This window comes from Leuciscus leuciscus, assembly GCF_965113295.1.
Source record: "Leuciscus leuciscus genome assembly, chromosome: 8".
In the NCBI taxonomy this organism is placed as follows: Eukaryota; Metazoa; Chordata; class Actinopteri; order Cypriniformes; family Leuciscidae; genus Leuciscus; species Leuciscus leuciscus.
The window spans coordinates 40,299,693-40,314,896 of NC_138732.1; the positions used below are offsets into that span (position 1 = coordinate 40,299,693).

Sequence of the window (15,204 nt, forward strand, 5' to 3'; positions counted from 1 at the left end):
ATATTATCTACAAAAAAACATCTAACCACCAGATGGCAGAATTCTGCATCTAACACCTAGATCAATATCCAGAAACAACTCATATTTAAAATTGATCATCATAAATGTGTTTTTTTTTTTCATAAAAATGTTATATTTCATATGTATGCTAATGGTGTAGTTGAGGAATTTTGCAGTAAATAGGTAAAAAGGTACTTTTTTACTCATCAGAAACGATCTGAAAACAGGGCTTTAAGTGTAAAATACCGAACTTGTCCTTTAATCCTCTGCTTGATCTGCTTAAGCTATTTTTATTTATTTATTTTCTCTCGCGCCTTTGAGTTCATAAAAGCTCAGGTGAGTAAGAATCACTCAACAAACACGGTGAGTAATGTCTTGTCCTGTTATTATCATGCGTCGCGTCTGAATGCGTTGTTGTTTTTGGAGCTCTATCGATTTGATTTATAATTCTTGATTTTTCTCTTTAAACTCGCTTACAACAAACATTTTCTACTTTTCCTCACTGAGAAGCACTAACGTTACTGCTCAAACCTCATTGTTACAACGCGGACTGTTGAGCAGATGCGTCTCAAGCCTATTAGTGATCCAACGCCGGATACTCTTAAAGGTTACGTCCGTGGATCACGGCTGAACACGTCTTCTCCACACTCACTTACAAACAAACTTATAATATAAATTAGTATTAATATTGATAGCATCACTGGTAGCTTCGTTGCTAACTCACTGTCCATCTGTTAAAATGGCGAATATATCAGATGTAAGTAGTCTACCGCTTGGTGCAGGCAAGGGCGTAACTTTGGGTCTACCATTGGGGGGGTTAAACTCACGGCATATTTATTTATTTATTTATTTATTTATTGAATAATTTTCTTGGGTAACATGCTAATTTGCCGTTCCTGTATTAGAAATACATTGTGATACTTTTACTGATTTAGGCTAACGTAAATGCAGCTGTTCACTTGACTATTTATGCCATAATGACACACAGTAGTTAAATTAAGTGTTTAAGCACTAGCCAGCAGTGGCAGCTTCCATTTAATTGATTTTTTTGTGTGTGTTCAATATCTTATAAAAAAAAAAAAAGAAAGAACTTAAAGATTAATCAACTGCATCACTGTATTGGCACCTACATGCAGCAAATGTATTATGCACAATTCAATACATTACACAATACAGGGTGGCACACTGACTGGAGTGCAGCTTGCACCTTTATACTGAACAGATTTCACATATTGGTGGGCATCACCAAAACTCAGTGTTTCTCAAACTTTTTCTGCCATTCCCCACTTCGGAGGTATAAGGGTTCCAAGCCCCACCTGTCCCCAATCACCCCAACAAAATGTCAATAAACTAGGCTTTAAGTTTAACTGTTAAAATGTATTTTATTAACATCACATTTTAAAAACTTAACATCAAATAACAGCATTAAAAACTTTCAAATAGAGAAAATGAAAGTGCAATTATATTATCACTTTGCATGAAATAAGACTCAAAAGTAGATAAAAAAAATTGTGTTTGCATTTAGCCTCTGATAACATCAAATTCAGAAACTGAGAAAATACAAGTGTGGACTAACGTTAGTTGTGCTTTGATTCATTTTGTCACTTTGCAAACTCCATGCAAAAAGAACAAAATAAAATAAAAAATAAAATAAAAATAATAATAATAATAATATATTTGTTAGGTATTTTAATAAGATAACGTTACCTAAAATCCAACTAACGCGATCGTTATAAAGGTGTTTGAAAAACAAAACACATCCACTTGCACATATTTGACAATTGAAATATATGATATATCCTGCTATAGCTAACAAATTTGTGAAATTTTTAATAAAGAAGGAAATAAAAGCAGATCATCAGTCATTCAGCGCTATTGTGGCTGCGGTGTGACAAGCAATGAATGACACGTCTCCATGGGAACCATAAAGTGATACTACGATCAATAACGGTCGCCTTGAAAAACTTGTAAACTTACGTGTGAAAAGGTTAAGCAAGGCTTACATTTAAATGTGTCTTTGTTTTGAGTGTATGGTCAATAAATATAAGGAATTAAAAAGATGGGCACAAAACCTGTTTGTCGCGCCCCACTTGTCATGTCTCTATTCCCCGCCAGTGGGCCGCGCCCACACCCTTTGAGAAACGCTGAGCTAACTTAACAGCTAACTTAGCAATAGGGGTAGCAGCTACCTCCGTTTGGTCAGGATTTTTCCTCTTTTTGGCTTGTGTCGACCAACAATGAAAAATCGTTGTCTGGCTGCCTTTCAGTGTCCTTTTTCATCTTTCCATCCGTTAGCATGCACCGTCAGCTTTCTCCAACCATTCATCCCAGCGACCGCGCAAAATAGTGTGAACAAACTTGGTAGAGAAAGCGGGTTGGGTAATACCAAGTAGTCGGTGCGGTGGGCGGGGGGTACATTACAGATTATTTAAAATATGATACTATCTTTCTTGCTGGCAAATGAAATTAATAAAGAAAACGAACAAAAGTATTCATTCGGAATATTTCATATTTATTTTAATCTGAATTATGTGATGATATTGGGGGGGTTATATTAGCTGGATCTGATTTTTGAGGGGGTCATGACCCCCGTAACCCCCGTGCAAATTACGCGCATGGGTGCAGGTGAGGACACATTTGAGCTGCACGCACTGCAGTCTGAGCTGGAAGCTGTTGAGAAACAGATCCACAACCTTTTATTGAGACAGGCCGAGCTGAGAGACCGGTGTTTGGCTCTTGAAACATCACGCGCCGATGCACACAAATCAGTGTTTAACGTTACTAACCCGCTGACTCCGACCGCGTCTACTCCGTGCGTTCCTCAGCATCGGTCGAAATCAGCCATGGTCTCGTTCACTCCGGCTCCAACACGCCACCACGAAGCATGGGTGGTTCCGCAGCGGAAGACGCGAGTCAGGTTTAGACCAAGACTTTCTCCGACCCTCCCGGTTTTCGAGTTATCGACACAAAACCGCTTCTCCCCTCTACGCGAAACAGAACGCGATGCTGTGATCATCGGCGATTCCATCGTTCGGCACGTACACGCTACGTTAGGTAAAAGTAAGGTGCAAAGTCACTGCTTCCCTGGTGCTCGTGTTTCTGAAATCGCTGCTCGCGTTCCCGAGATCCTGAACGGTGACGAGCGCGTCGGAACTGTGGTCCTGCACGCGGGAGTGAACGACATCAGGCTGCGCCAGACGGAGATTCTGAAGAAAGACTTTAGGAATCTAATCGATACGGTACGCAGCACATCGCCTGAAACAACGATCATTGTGTCAGGACCGCTTCCCACGTACCGACTAGGGCATGAAATGTTCAGCAGATTATTTGCGCTAAATGAATGGTTAATGTCATGGTGCAATGAGCAGAAACTGCTCTTTGTAAATAATTGGAATCTGTTTTGGGAGCGTCCTAGGCTTTTCCGTGCTGATGGCTTACACCCAAGCAGATTCGGAGCGGATCTTCTGTCAGATAACATCTCCAAAATGTTAAATACCCTTTGACTAGTAACCAAAAGTCCAAATCATAGTCTCTGCTGCACCAATCCAACTGATATAAATACTAGTGTAGAACATTGCATAGAAACCGTGTCTATTCCTCGTTTAGTGAGATCAAATAATAAATCTAATGCAGGATCTAGGAAAAATCTAATTGTTATTAAAACAGAAAATGTTGCTATTAGTAAACAAAAACTATTTCTAAAGCTAGGTCTTCTAAACATTAGATCACTCACACCTAAGGCAGTTATTGTAAATGAAATAGTCACAGATAATAGCTTCGATGTACTTTGCCTTACTGAAACCTGGCTTAAACCAAATGATTATTTCGGTATTAATGAGTCTACTCCTCCTGGATACTGTTATAAGCATGAGCCCCGTCTGATTGGTCGTGGCGGAGGTGTTGCAACCATTTATCGAGATATTCTAAATGTTACCCAGAAAACGGGTAATACGTTTATTTCATTTGAAGTACTTGTACTAAATGTTACGCTCTTAGATGTTAGAAAAACATCCCTATTATCTCTAGCCTTGGCTACCGTATATAGACCGCCAGGGCCTTACGCTGATTTCCTAAAAGAGTTTGCAGATTTTCTCTCAGACCTATTAGTCAATGTCGATAAAGCACTAATTGTTGGAGATTTTAACATACACGTAGATAATCCAAATAATGCGTTAGGAGCTGCGTTTACAGATTTATTAAATTCATTTGGGGTCAAGCAAAACGTCACCGGACCAACACATCGTCTTAATCATACACTCGATTTAATTATATCACATGGAACCGATCCAACCAATATAGATATCATTCCACAAAATGATGAAGTCACTGATCACTACATGGTAACTTGCATATTACGTACTGCTGTAATATGTCAGGCGGCGTCGCATTATCAACCAGGCAGAACAATCCTCCCATCCACCATAGATAATTTCTCAAATTGCTTATCTAATCTGTCTCGGCTGCTGCCTGAACCCAAACAAACAGATGAACTAGAAGAACTAACTAGCACTATGAGCACCATTCTCTCTAGAACATTGGATGTGGTTGCACCTATTAAATTAAAAAAGGTCAGAGAGAAAAATAAAGCACCATGGTATAACAATACTACGCATGTTTTAAAGAGAGAAACCCGTATTTTAGAGCGTAAATGGAAACAAACTAATTTAGAGGTCTTTAGAATCGCGTGGAAAGACAGTATGTCACGTTATAAAAAGGCCCTAAAAGCGGCCAGGGCTGAGCACCTCCGCAAACTAATAGAAAACAACCAAAACAATCCAAGGTTTTTATTTAACACCGTGGCTAGACTAACAAATAAACAGACGTCACCCGAACAAAATATCCCGTTACAGTTCAGTAGTAATGATTTCATGAACTTCTTCACTGAAAAAATAGAAAGCATCAGAACCACAATTGTAAACGTTCAATCTTCAATCGCGCCTTATAATTCAGCTTCAATTATCACCCCGCAAGAACAATTACAGTGCTTTACAACTATAGAACAAAAAGAGTTAAATAAACTTATCACTACATCTAAAACAACAACATGTTTATTAGATCCTATACCAACTAAACTACTGAAAGAAGTGTTACCTGTAGTGGAAGAGCCTCTCCTCAATATTATTAACTCGTCTTTATCTTTAGGTCATGTTCCAAGAACATTTAAACTGGCAGTTATAAAACCTCTCATTAAGAAACCACAATTAGATCATAATAATCTAGCAAATTATAGACCCATTTCAAATCTTCCATTTATGTCTAAAATATTAGAAAAAGTGGTGTCCGCTCAACTGGGCTCTTTCTTGCAACAAAATGATATCTATGAAAAGTTTCAGTCTGGATTCAGACCGCATCATAGCACTGAAACTGTGCTTGTTAAAATCACAAATGATTTACTTTTAGCTTCTGACCAAGGCTGTATCTCAATACTAGTTTTACTTGATCTTAGTGCTGCGTTCGATACTATAGATCACACAATACTCTTAGATCGACTACAAAATTATACTGGTGTTCAAGGACAAGCACTAAGCTGGTTCAAATCATACCTATCTGACCGCTACCATTTTGTCTATTTAAATGGAGAAAAATCGATCATAACTCCAGTAAACTATGGAGTGCCGCAGGGATCTGTATTAGGCCCTCTGTTATTTTCAATATATATGATGCCACTTGGAAATATTATAAGGAAACATGGAATTAGTTTCCATTGTTATGCTGATGACACTCAAATATATATTTCATCACGGCCGGATGAAAACGCTAAATTTTCCAAATTGACAGAGTGTGTTAAAGATATAAAAGATTGGATGACGCGTAATTTTCTTTTATTAAATCCAGACAAGACAGAGGTAATACTTATCGGTTCAAAAAACCACCCACAAAACCTCGCACAATACAACTTTAACATCATAGGATGTCCTGTTAATTTATCCTCTACAGTAAAAGACCTGGGTGTTATACTCGATTGCAACCTGTCTTTTGAAAATCATATTTCATATGTTACAAAAACAGCCTTTTTCCACCTTAGAAACATTGCTAAGCTACGTAATATGCTATCAGTTTCTGATGCAGAAAAGTTAGTTCACGCATTCATGACTTCGAGACTGGATTACTGTAATGCTTTATTAGCTGGTTGTCCTGCATCCTCAATAAACAAGCTACAGTTAGTCCAAAATGCCGCCGCTAGAGTTCTTACGAGATCAAGAAAATATGATCATATAACACCGATTTTATCATCACTGCATTGGTTACCTATAAAGTTCCGTATTAATTACAAGGTATTGCTACTGACTTATAAAGCCCTAAACGGCTTAGCTCCAGTCTATTTAACGGATCTTCTATCACCCTATAATCCATCGCGCTCTTTAAGATCACTAAATTCAAGGCTTTTGGTCATACCTAGGATATCCAGAACCACCAAAGGAGGGAGAGCATTTTCACATTTGGCTCCAAAACTCTGGAATAGTCTTCCTGATACTGTTCGTTGCTCAGACTCGCTCTCCCAGTTTAAAACTAGATTAAAGTCGCATCTCTTCGGCCAGGCATTCATATAATCCCACAGTTCAAACTACAATCCGGCCTCTAGCTCATAAATGAGGACTAGGAGAACTGGCTAGGAGAACTGGCCCCCGACTGAGCCTGGGTTCTCCCAAGGTTTATTTTTTTTTCTCCATTAGGTCACCTGATGGAGTTTTAGGACACCATTAGGTCACTTGATGGAGTTTTTCGGTTCCTTGCCACATCAATCAATAAATTCCTCTTGAAACAAACTTTGTTGTATTATTTTAATTTAATACTGTGAAGCTGCTTTGATACAATCTGTATTGTGAAAAGCGCTATACAAATAAACTTGACTTGACTTGACTTGATCGCATCATGGATTGACTCTAAAAATACGCTCTGTCATTCATAGTCACTCTGAACAATATAAGTCCTGTCTATTCATTGTCAACAGTTTTTTATAAATATGTTTGTATTGGCTAACGTTCATTCAGCTAATGCGTGTCCTGTTTATAATGTACCACTGATGGTACTCAAAAATAATTTCAAGGTTGGCAGGTCTGCAGACTAATAAATAACTAGATTAATAGATGAAATTACTGTCACATAACAGCCAGTTCTTCAGTCGAGCAGTTTTAATGATTCTTAATATTTTAAACATTATTTAATTGCGTTACTGAGGCAAGCAGGACAAGGCGAGCACCAGTCTCGAGTGTCTCACGGAGGAGTGACGACAGTGAAGAACAGGAGAGGACCAGGCCTGGACATTTACATTACAGTGAATCATTTAGCAGACGCTTTATGGTTGACACATTTACATTTATGCATGTGGCAGATGCTTTTATCCAAAGCGACTTAGATTGTATTTCAAGGTAGACATTTACATTCTTATCAGTTCTTGCTTTCCCTGGGAATCAAACCCAAGACCTTGGCGTTGCAAGCACCAACGCTCTACTGTTTGAGCTACAGGAATCTACAGACAGGGAGGAGGGTGTGGAGGAGTCTCCACCGTTCGCCGTGGGCCGGAGCCTGCTGCCGTCCGCTTGATGGGGAGGAGCAGTGAATGAGGAACTCCTGTCGGCTGCCCGAACCCGGAGGAGCCGTCGCTGTCCCCCAGGAGTGTCGAGCCGTTACAGGCGCCAGTTCTGTTCGTGACGTCACAGGCAGGGAGCGTGTGTGAGAGCAGGTCAGTCCAGCAATTATCAGAATTTATGCTCCTGTAGTGCAAACACGCAGTCTATAGACACAGTAGTGAGATAGGAGGGGGAGGGATTTACATAGAGGTGGATACACTCAGAAAAAAGCATGTAAACTAAGTATACAGGTTTAGGAACCTGCCCTAGACTCTAGAGTGTTACCAATCCTAATCCAATCAGCACCTCCACACATGAGAATAAAGATTATTATCACTGTGTTTTATGGCTGCCAATTGATTAAAACAGTGAATAATAATCTCTGTATTTATTATCTTGAGCCTGCTGAAATGTTCCTATAAATATTCCAACTGAGCATTCTGAATAATAAATAGCTAAATATATTTATCCACTAAGCTGCGGCAGTCCGATATGCTCGTCTTCTCATGAACAGTTTTTTTCTCTTTCTGACATTTCATACCTGTTGGGTTTACATTTTTAAATGAATGACTATTAAAAGGATTGCTTGTGTGCGCTGGTGTTTAATCCAGTCTTTTAAAATGGGTTGCCCGAGGTGCCTGTAAACATGTTAAATAGGCTAGACTATTTAATCAATAACGCACACAGCGTAGAGGAGAATGACATCAACTACTTTGAATATTATAGCATTTTGGGCATAAACATGTAAATAGTGAAAAGATTGACATTGAAAAATGACACAGAATGGTTCAAATATTTAATCCAAATAAACAAATGTTGGTGGTTCGTACTGATGTTATTCCTCTGTTCTCACACACTTCAGCGTCGCGGTCGCTAGTTTAGACGAACACTGACAACTCATTGACCACAGTAAATTGAAAGTAAACATAACCAGAAATAAGTGAGACGTACTATATCATTAAAATATTATAAAGTTGTTTTTGTAATAAAATCCACATTAGGCCTATGTTTAATTTGAGTAGTTAATTTTTAACCTTTAATTATACCAGATGACAGGGATCTCTGTAGCCTGTTTACAGCATTAGGTGTGATTTTCTTTCTTGAGAGAAATTAACATGTATCTACTGTACCCAATACGTATCCAAACTGAATCAAGATCAGAATAAAACCACAAGAATTAAACTGAAATTGTAAAATTTGTATCAAGCAATAGTAAAACCAGAAGCCTATACCAATTATTGCACTATGCTGTCACTAAACTCAGTAAAATAGTGTTTAGTTAGTTTACCAAATGTTCTGACAATTACAATAGCCTACACTTATTGTTTGTGGATGCAATATGATGCTGAGTTGGTGTGTGTGCCATGCCAGGTCTAGAAGATCTGGAGTCTCTGTGTGTCCGAGGTCCCTCCAGGATCAAGAGTTGCCGCCTGTGCCTGATCTCTCCAGTTTAGATGACAGTGAGTCATTATTAACACACATGTTGTCAATGACCATGACTTGTTTAAAGTCGTTTCATACCTCCGACTTTCCTCCAAACTTGCTAAAAGTTAATTCTCCTGTTTTTCTTTTTTTCTTTTTGTCTTCAAGCTCCATGTTGCACTTAAGCTACACAATACAGCACAGCCGGCCCGGAGCCTAACTTGTGCAACTTTGTACACATTTGTTACTTAGGCCTACTTTGCTTAAGATATATATATTATTATCAGGGGTGGAACGGTACACAGAAGTCACGGTTCGGTTCATACCTCGGTTCAGACATCTGTTGGAAACTTTTCCTTCGTCAAAGCAGAGACCAGGAGACTTGGTTGTTTCTTCAGCAGGATTCTTTATTTAGAACACGAGCTGTCGGTAGCTGCAGTCATCAAGTCTAACTAGGGCAGTAGACATTGTAGTTTATATACAGGGGTGCACATAACTTTTTTAGTGAGTTACTCAGGTGAGTACCAGGAGATGGTGTTTGGTACTCACCCCATATGTAGCGTGGTCTTAATAAGTGCAGTCTTCCTCACTGTCAGTGTTGTAATGTAACGGAGTACAAATACTTCGTTACTGTACTTAAGTAGACATTTCACATATCTGTACTTTACTTCGCTATTTAAATTTATGTCAACTTTCACTTTTACTCCACTACATTTCCTAGATAAAATGTATACTTTTACTCCAATATATTTCCACTAAGCATCTTCGTTTCTCGTTACTACAAAATAAAATCAGAAGAAATGTGTGCGACTGCAATAAGGGAGGTTTGGCGAATCACTGCTTCTAGATTGCATTACGCACGCTCCGCACGGCGCGCGCTCCAGTGTAATGCTTGTTTGTTGCCATGCCAAAGGAGGAGGAAGCACAACTGAAACCGCCATGGAAGCTCGAGCACCGATATCTATGCGAGCGAGCACCTACCTTTTGATTTAATTCAACAGAGAACTCTCAAAGACATGTCCATAATACTGAAACACGCTTAACTGTTTTTGGTATAGCATAACTGCCAGGCCGAATATTTCCTCAGGTAGGCTAATGTTAGACTGAGAAATATTTTTTGAGAACTGCTACGTTAATCAGTGGCAGGTTAGAAAGAAAGTGTTAAGGGCTATTCACGTCTTTAAAAGCATCTTACGTTTTGTCAAACTTGAGATTTCCTTTTATGTTAATTAACTCAAAACTCAGTGGTTATAGGATAATGTTGGGCTAATGTTGCTGTGTGTGTGTGAGATGGTGACCTGGGGAGTAAGCCCTACAAATGCTCATACCACATGACCAAAATATTCTCCCTACCATCAGGCCAATTTTTTTTTTTTTTTTTTTTTTTGATTATTTATTTTTCATTTTTACCTGAAGTTCATACAAAAGTGAAATTTCTTTTTCAGTTTTTTTTCTTTGATGTCAGCTCTAAAAATATGCTGTTTGTTCTTTGAACTTAAGAGAATTGTGCCTGAAAAGTCCTGGAAAAGACTGTGATTTTGATTTGATGAGTGAGATTAAGAAGATATGGGAAGTTGGAACCCTGAATATGCTTTACTATAAGAAAGCCACAATAAAGTTCACAAACCCAAAGTTCTAACCGCTTGCTTTAAAAAAAAAAAAACTTTTTACTTTTACTTCAATTACTTAAGTACATTAAATATCAGAAAATTACTTTTGATACTTAAGTACAGTATATATCAGATACTTTAAGACTTTTACTTAAGTAATATTCTAAAAGGTAACTTTCACTTCTACCAAAGTCTTTTTCTAGTACGATACTTGTACTTTTACTCAAGTATTGCTTTCTAGTACTTTATACAACACTGCTCACTGTCGCCACCACTGTTCTCTTCAGAGTCACCCCCACTGTCCTCTGCTTCAGCTTCCTGCATGGTAGATGAAGATGCTGCAGATGCACCTCCCTGTCCTTGGTTGAGCCTCCGATTTGTCTCCATCCACAGGTCAACAGCATGCTTTGGGTCAAATGTCTCTGTGGTCTGCTTTGACAGGTGTATCTGCATCAGGGCTGAGAGACGAGCATGTGACAGACGAGATCTGTACTTGGTTTTTATTATGTTGAGATGTGAGAATCCCCTCTCACAAGCTGCACTGCTTAAAGGCAGTGTAAGAGACAGCTTAACCACCTTGTTGATGTTGGAGTAAGCATCTGGGTTACTTGTATTTACTATTTGGACCAAGTCATACACAGAAGAGGCTCCCAGGCGTTTTCCTGCCTGCTTTAAGCGCATCCATTCTGTCACAGTGGTGTCTTTGTCAAGTTGCAATGTGGCCTCATATTTCTTGAGAATGCTGCAAACTGTTGCATTTCCAAAACTGTGGAGGTCTTGCATTTCCTGAGGCCATGTTGAAGGATCAAATACTAAGAAGTGATCACATGATTTGAGTGAGTCATATCTGATTTCAAACTCTTCAATTAACCCCCTGAGTAAGTTTGTCTTGTCTCTGTCAGCATCAGCATTAGAAACAGTGTGTGCCCTGTGGCCTTCACCATCAAGCAGAAGTGTGAATTGTCCAATGGCCAACATGAGTTCATCCTTACATTCTCCAATGGTCAGCTTTTCCTTCTGAAACCTAATGGATGTGGTCTTCAAAATGTTGCCAATGTCAAGCATATTTGACAGAAAGCACTGAAAACGTTCTGTGCAGATATGCTGCAAGTCACTGTTATCACTCGTAGCCAGTTGCATTTTAATGGCTGGCAATAGTCTTGATATTTTTAACAGTGTTTCATGCCTCCATGCAGACCATCTGATATTATGAAACTTACCCAGTTTCACAAAGGAGATCCCATTTTCTTCACACAGCTTCTTCAGTTCAGCAGTTTTTTTTGCTCCACCTTTTTGTAAATAAAACTGCAGCAGCTTGATCACAGAGCGATTAAATGTCTCACAGTAAGTAACGTTGCGATCAGCTGATTTTGCGCAATTCTCCAGTGTGTGTGCGGTGCACAGAATGTGCACAAGGGAGTCTCCAACCACAGCAAGTCGCCGGAGTTTTGGCACAACGCCGTTGTACATACCGACGTTTACAGCAGCCCCGTCTGTGCACACAGCGACCAACTTTGTTGTCCAGTCATCCAAGCCTGTGTCCTGGAAAAGTCTAACAAGTCCGTCTGTTATGGCCTGCGCAGTTCGGTCAGCACCCAATTCAATCAGTCCAATAAAGTCTGAGGAAAACTCCCCGTTGCTGGACACAGAAACGATGTAAACGATTTCCTGCTCAGTTTTTGTGATGTCCTCAGGTCCATCAAAAAGCAACCCCCAAAATTCAGCAGACTGCAACTTGGCTCGTAACTCCCCGCTGATGGCGCGGGCGATGCTTTGCATGATCCGTGTGCCCCCTTCACGTGAATGATATGCACCTCCGACATTTACTCCTAGCCGCTTCAGTAAAGGAATATCCTCAGAATAGGAAGACATGGGACGTGCGTGTTTAGCTTTATGGAAGGCGAGGAGAAAAATTTTAAACAGAGCTTGCCGCTGTTCTTCATTCAGCTTGTCTCGCCATCTGGCAAGTGGGCAACTGGACATTTCTTCTTGGCTAGCTTGTTTATTAGCAATAGCTTGCGCCACATTCTTGTGCTCCTTGCTCTTTTCATGTTTGTCAAATAAAGGATGGTTGAAATTCTTTGAGCCTTTATAAAACGCACCTGTTTTGTCTGCTAGTTGTGGATTTGAGCGGCAAATCTTGCACCACATTTCCGTTCGCTCATCGTTAGCTTCAAGCCACTGCACATCTTTGAGCCACTTTTCCGAAAAAAGTCTTTTTTTCGGCTCTGACTCCAGTTGACGTTTCTTTGTAGGTGGTGAAACGCCAAAGAAGCTGCTTAATGTCTGTTGCTTTTTGGACATCTCTGACAGTATAACTTAGTTGACAAGCAACATGTCATGTGTAAGGTTAGATGAAAAGATCGGTTAAGTACGCAAAGGCGCGGAGTAACACAAGTCGCATTACGCATTCCTGATTTTTGTTGCGCATGCGTACCTGCGTACCAGTTATGTGCACCCGTGTTTATATACATTTCAAGGGGGAAGGATTTACATAGAGGTGGATACACTCGGAACAAAGCATGAAAACTAAGTATACAGGTTTAGGAACCCGCCCTAGACTCTAGAGTGTTACCAATCCTAATCCAATCAGCATAATTATTCAAATGCATAGATGCTAATCCAATCAGCCTAACTATTCAACGACTGGGGCTGGGGCTCGGGCTCCAAGAGCCATGAAAGACCAGCCTAACTATTCAACGACTGGGGCTGGGGCATGTATTATAGCTGTTTTTTTATTTGTTGAACATCAATTATTTTAACCTTAGATGGGTTGAAAGGTTTTTTGGATTTCCAAATTTGGAGAACAGACACAGTCTCAATGTGATGATAGCTAGGTGAAAGAGTCTCAATGTGATGGGATTTATCAGACCTTGGTGACGTGAGACAGCTAGCAGACGGTCAGTTAAGCCAGTCTGTCTGCTTCCTGACCTGAGCCCCAGATTGTCATGTTTGAGCTCTAAGACTATGTGCCATATTACTAGAGAGAAGAGCAGCACCATCCCAGGAGGGATGAATACCATCTCTTTTCAACAGGTCAGGTCTGCCCTAAAAACTTTTCCAATTGTCTATGAATTCTATATTATTTTGCGGACACCACTTCGACAGCCAGCCATTGAGTGAACACAATCATCTGACTACTGAGCTGTCTCTGTACTATGGTACGGTCTAAATCCTGACTGAAAATCCTCGCTGATATCATTTCTTTCTAAAAAAGGAACATAGTTGTGAAGATACTGCCTTTTCTAGTATCTTTGACAGAAAGGGTAGATTCGAGATCGGCCTGTAATTGACTAATTTTGTAGAATCAAGTTGTGTTTATTTAACAAGCGGTTTAATCATAGCCAGCTTAAAGGTACGTATCCTAGAGACAAAGATGAATTAATGATAGTAAGAAGAGGATCTATGACCTCTGGGAGCATCTCTTTCAGTAGCTTAGTCGGTATAGGGTCTAACATGTTGTCGGTTTAGATGATTTAATGAGTTTAGCGAATTCTTCCTCTTCTATAGCAATAAATGAATCGAATTTTCCTTAGGGAGAATACAATGCACTCCCTGATGCGATACTGTTGTAGACGGTTGCATAGTTATAATTTTGTCCCTGATGTTATCAATCTTAAAAGTGAAGAAGTTCATAAAGTCATTACCGCTGTGTTGCTTGGAGACGTCTGGGCTTGAAGCTTTCTTTTTCGTTAGTTTAGCCACTGTTTCAAATAAATACCTAGGGTTTTGTTTATTTTCTTCTAATAGGGTTGAAAAATAAGCAGATCTAGCAGCTTTTAAGGCCTCTCTGTATGCAATCGTGCTCTCTTTCCATGAAATGCAAAATACCTCTAGTTTGGTTTTCTTCCAGTTGTGCTCCATTTTTCAGGCTGCTCTCTTAAGGGCCTGAGTGTGCTCGTTTCCTAACTGAGCATGCAACACAAATTCTTGTCCAGGCCCTAGTCATTTCTAGGCTTGACTACTGGAATGCTCTTCTGGCTGTGTGTGCTCGTTGTACCACGGCGTTGGACTATTTTCTTTAATCTTCTTTAAGCGCAACAGAGCAACTGTGTCTAAAGTGCTGGAAAAGAGAGAGTTAAAAGTTTCTGTTGCAATATCTAGTTCTTCTAAGCTATCGGGGATGCTGAGATGATGAAGCTGATTAGGAAGATTATTGATAAAGCAATCTTTAGTGGCAGAAGTGATAGGTCTAACATATTTGTAACACGGAGTCGGCTTTGCAGCCTTGGCTAAATGTAATTTATACGAGACTAGATAATGATCTGAGATGTCATCGCTCTGCTGCAGAATTTCAACGGCATCAAAATTTATTCCGTGTGATAATATTAGATCTAGAGTATGATTACGACAATGAGTAGGTCCTGACACGTGTTGTCTAACTCCAATAGAGTTCAGAATGTCTTTAAATGCCAATCCCAATGCATCTTTTTCATTATCTATATGTATATTAAAATCACCAACAATTAGTACTTTATCTGCAGCCAATACTAACTCTGATAGAAAGTCAGCAAATTTACATTTACATTTAGTCATTTAGCAGACGCTTTTGTCCAAAGCGACTTACAAATTAGGACTAAATTAAGCGAGTCATCGTGAAG

The 15,204-nt window shown here is 39.5% G+C and overlaps 1 protein-coding gene and 1 long non-coding RNA gene across 2 annotated transcripts in view; one reads left to right on the forward strand and one right to left on the reverse strand.

Annotated features, from left to right (window-relative positions):
* LOC309505013 (zinc-binding protein A33-like) overlaps nucleotides 1–15,204 on the reverse strand; it is a 136,280-nt gene that overhangs the window by 13,108 nt on the left and 107,968 nt on the right. The window lies entirely within an intron of this gene.
* On the forward strand, nucleotides 6,763–9,208 carry LOC309505131. The gene is made up of 3 exons (XR_014208308.1): nucleotides 6,763–7,684; nucleotides 8,943–9,031; nucleotides 9,162–9,208. It is a non-coding gene; the product is annotated as an uncharacterized lncRNA (long non-coding RNA).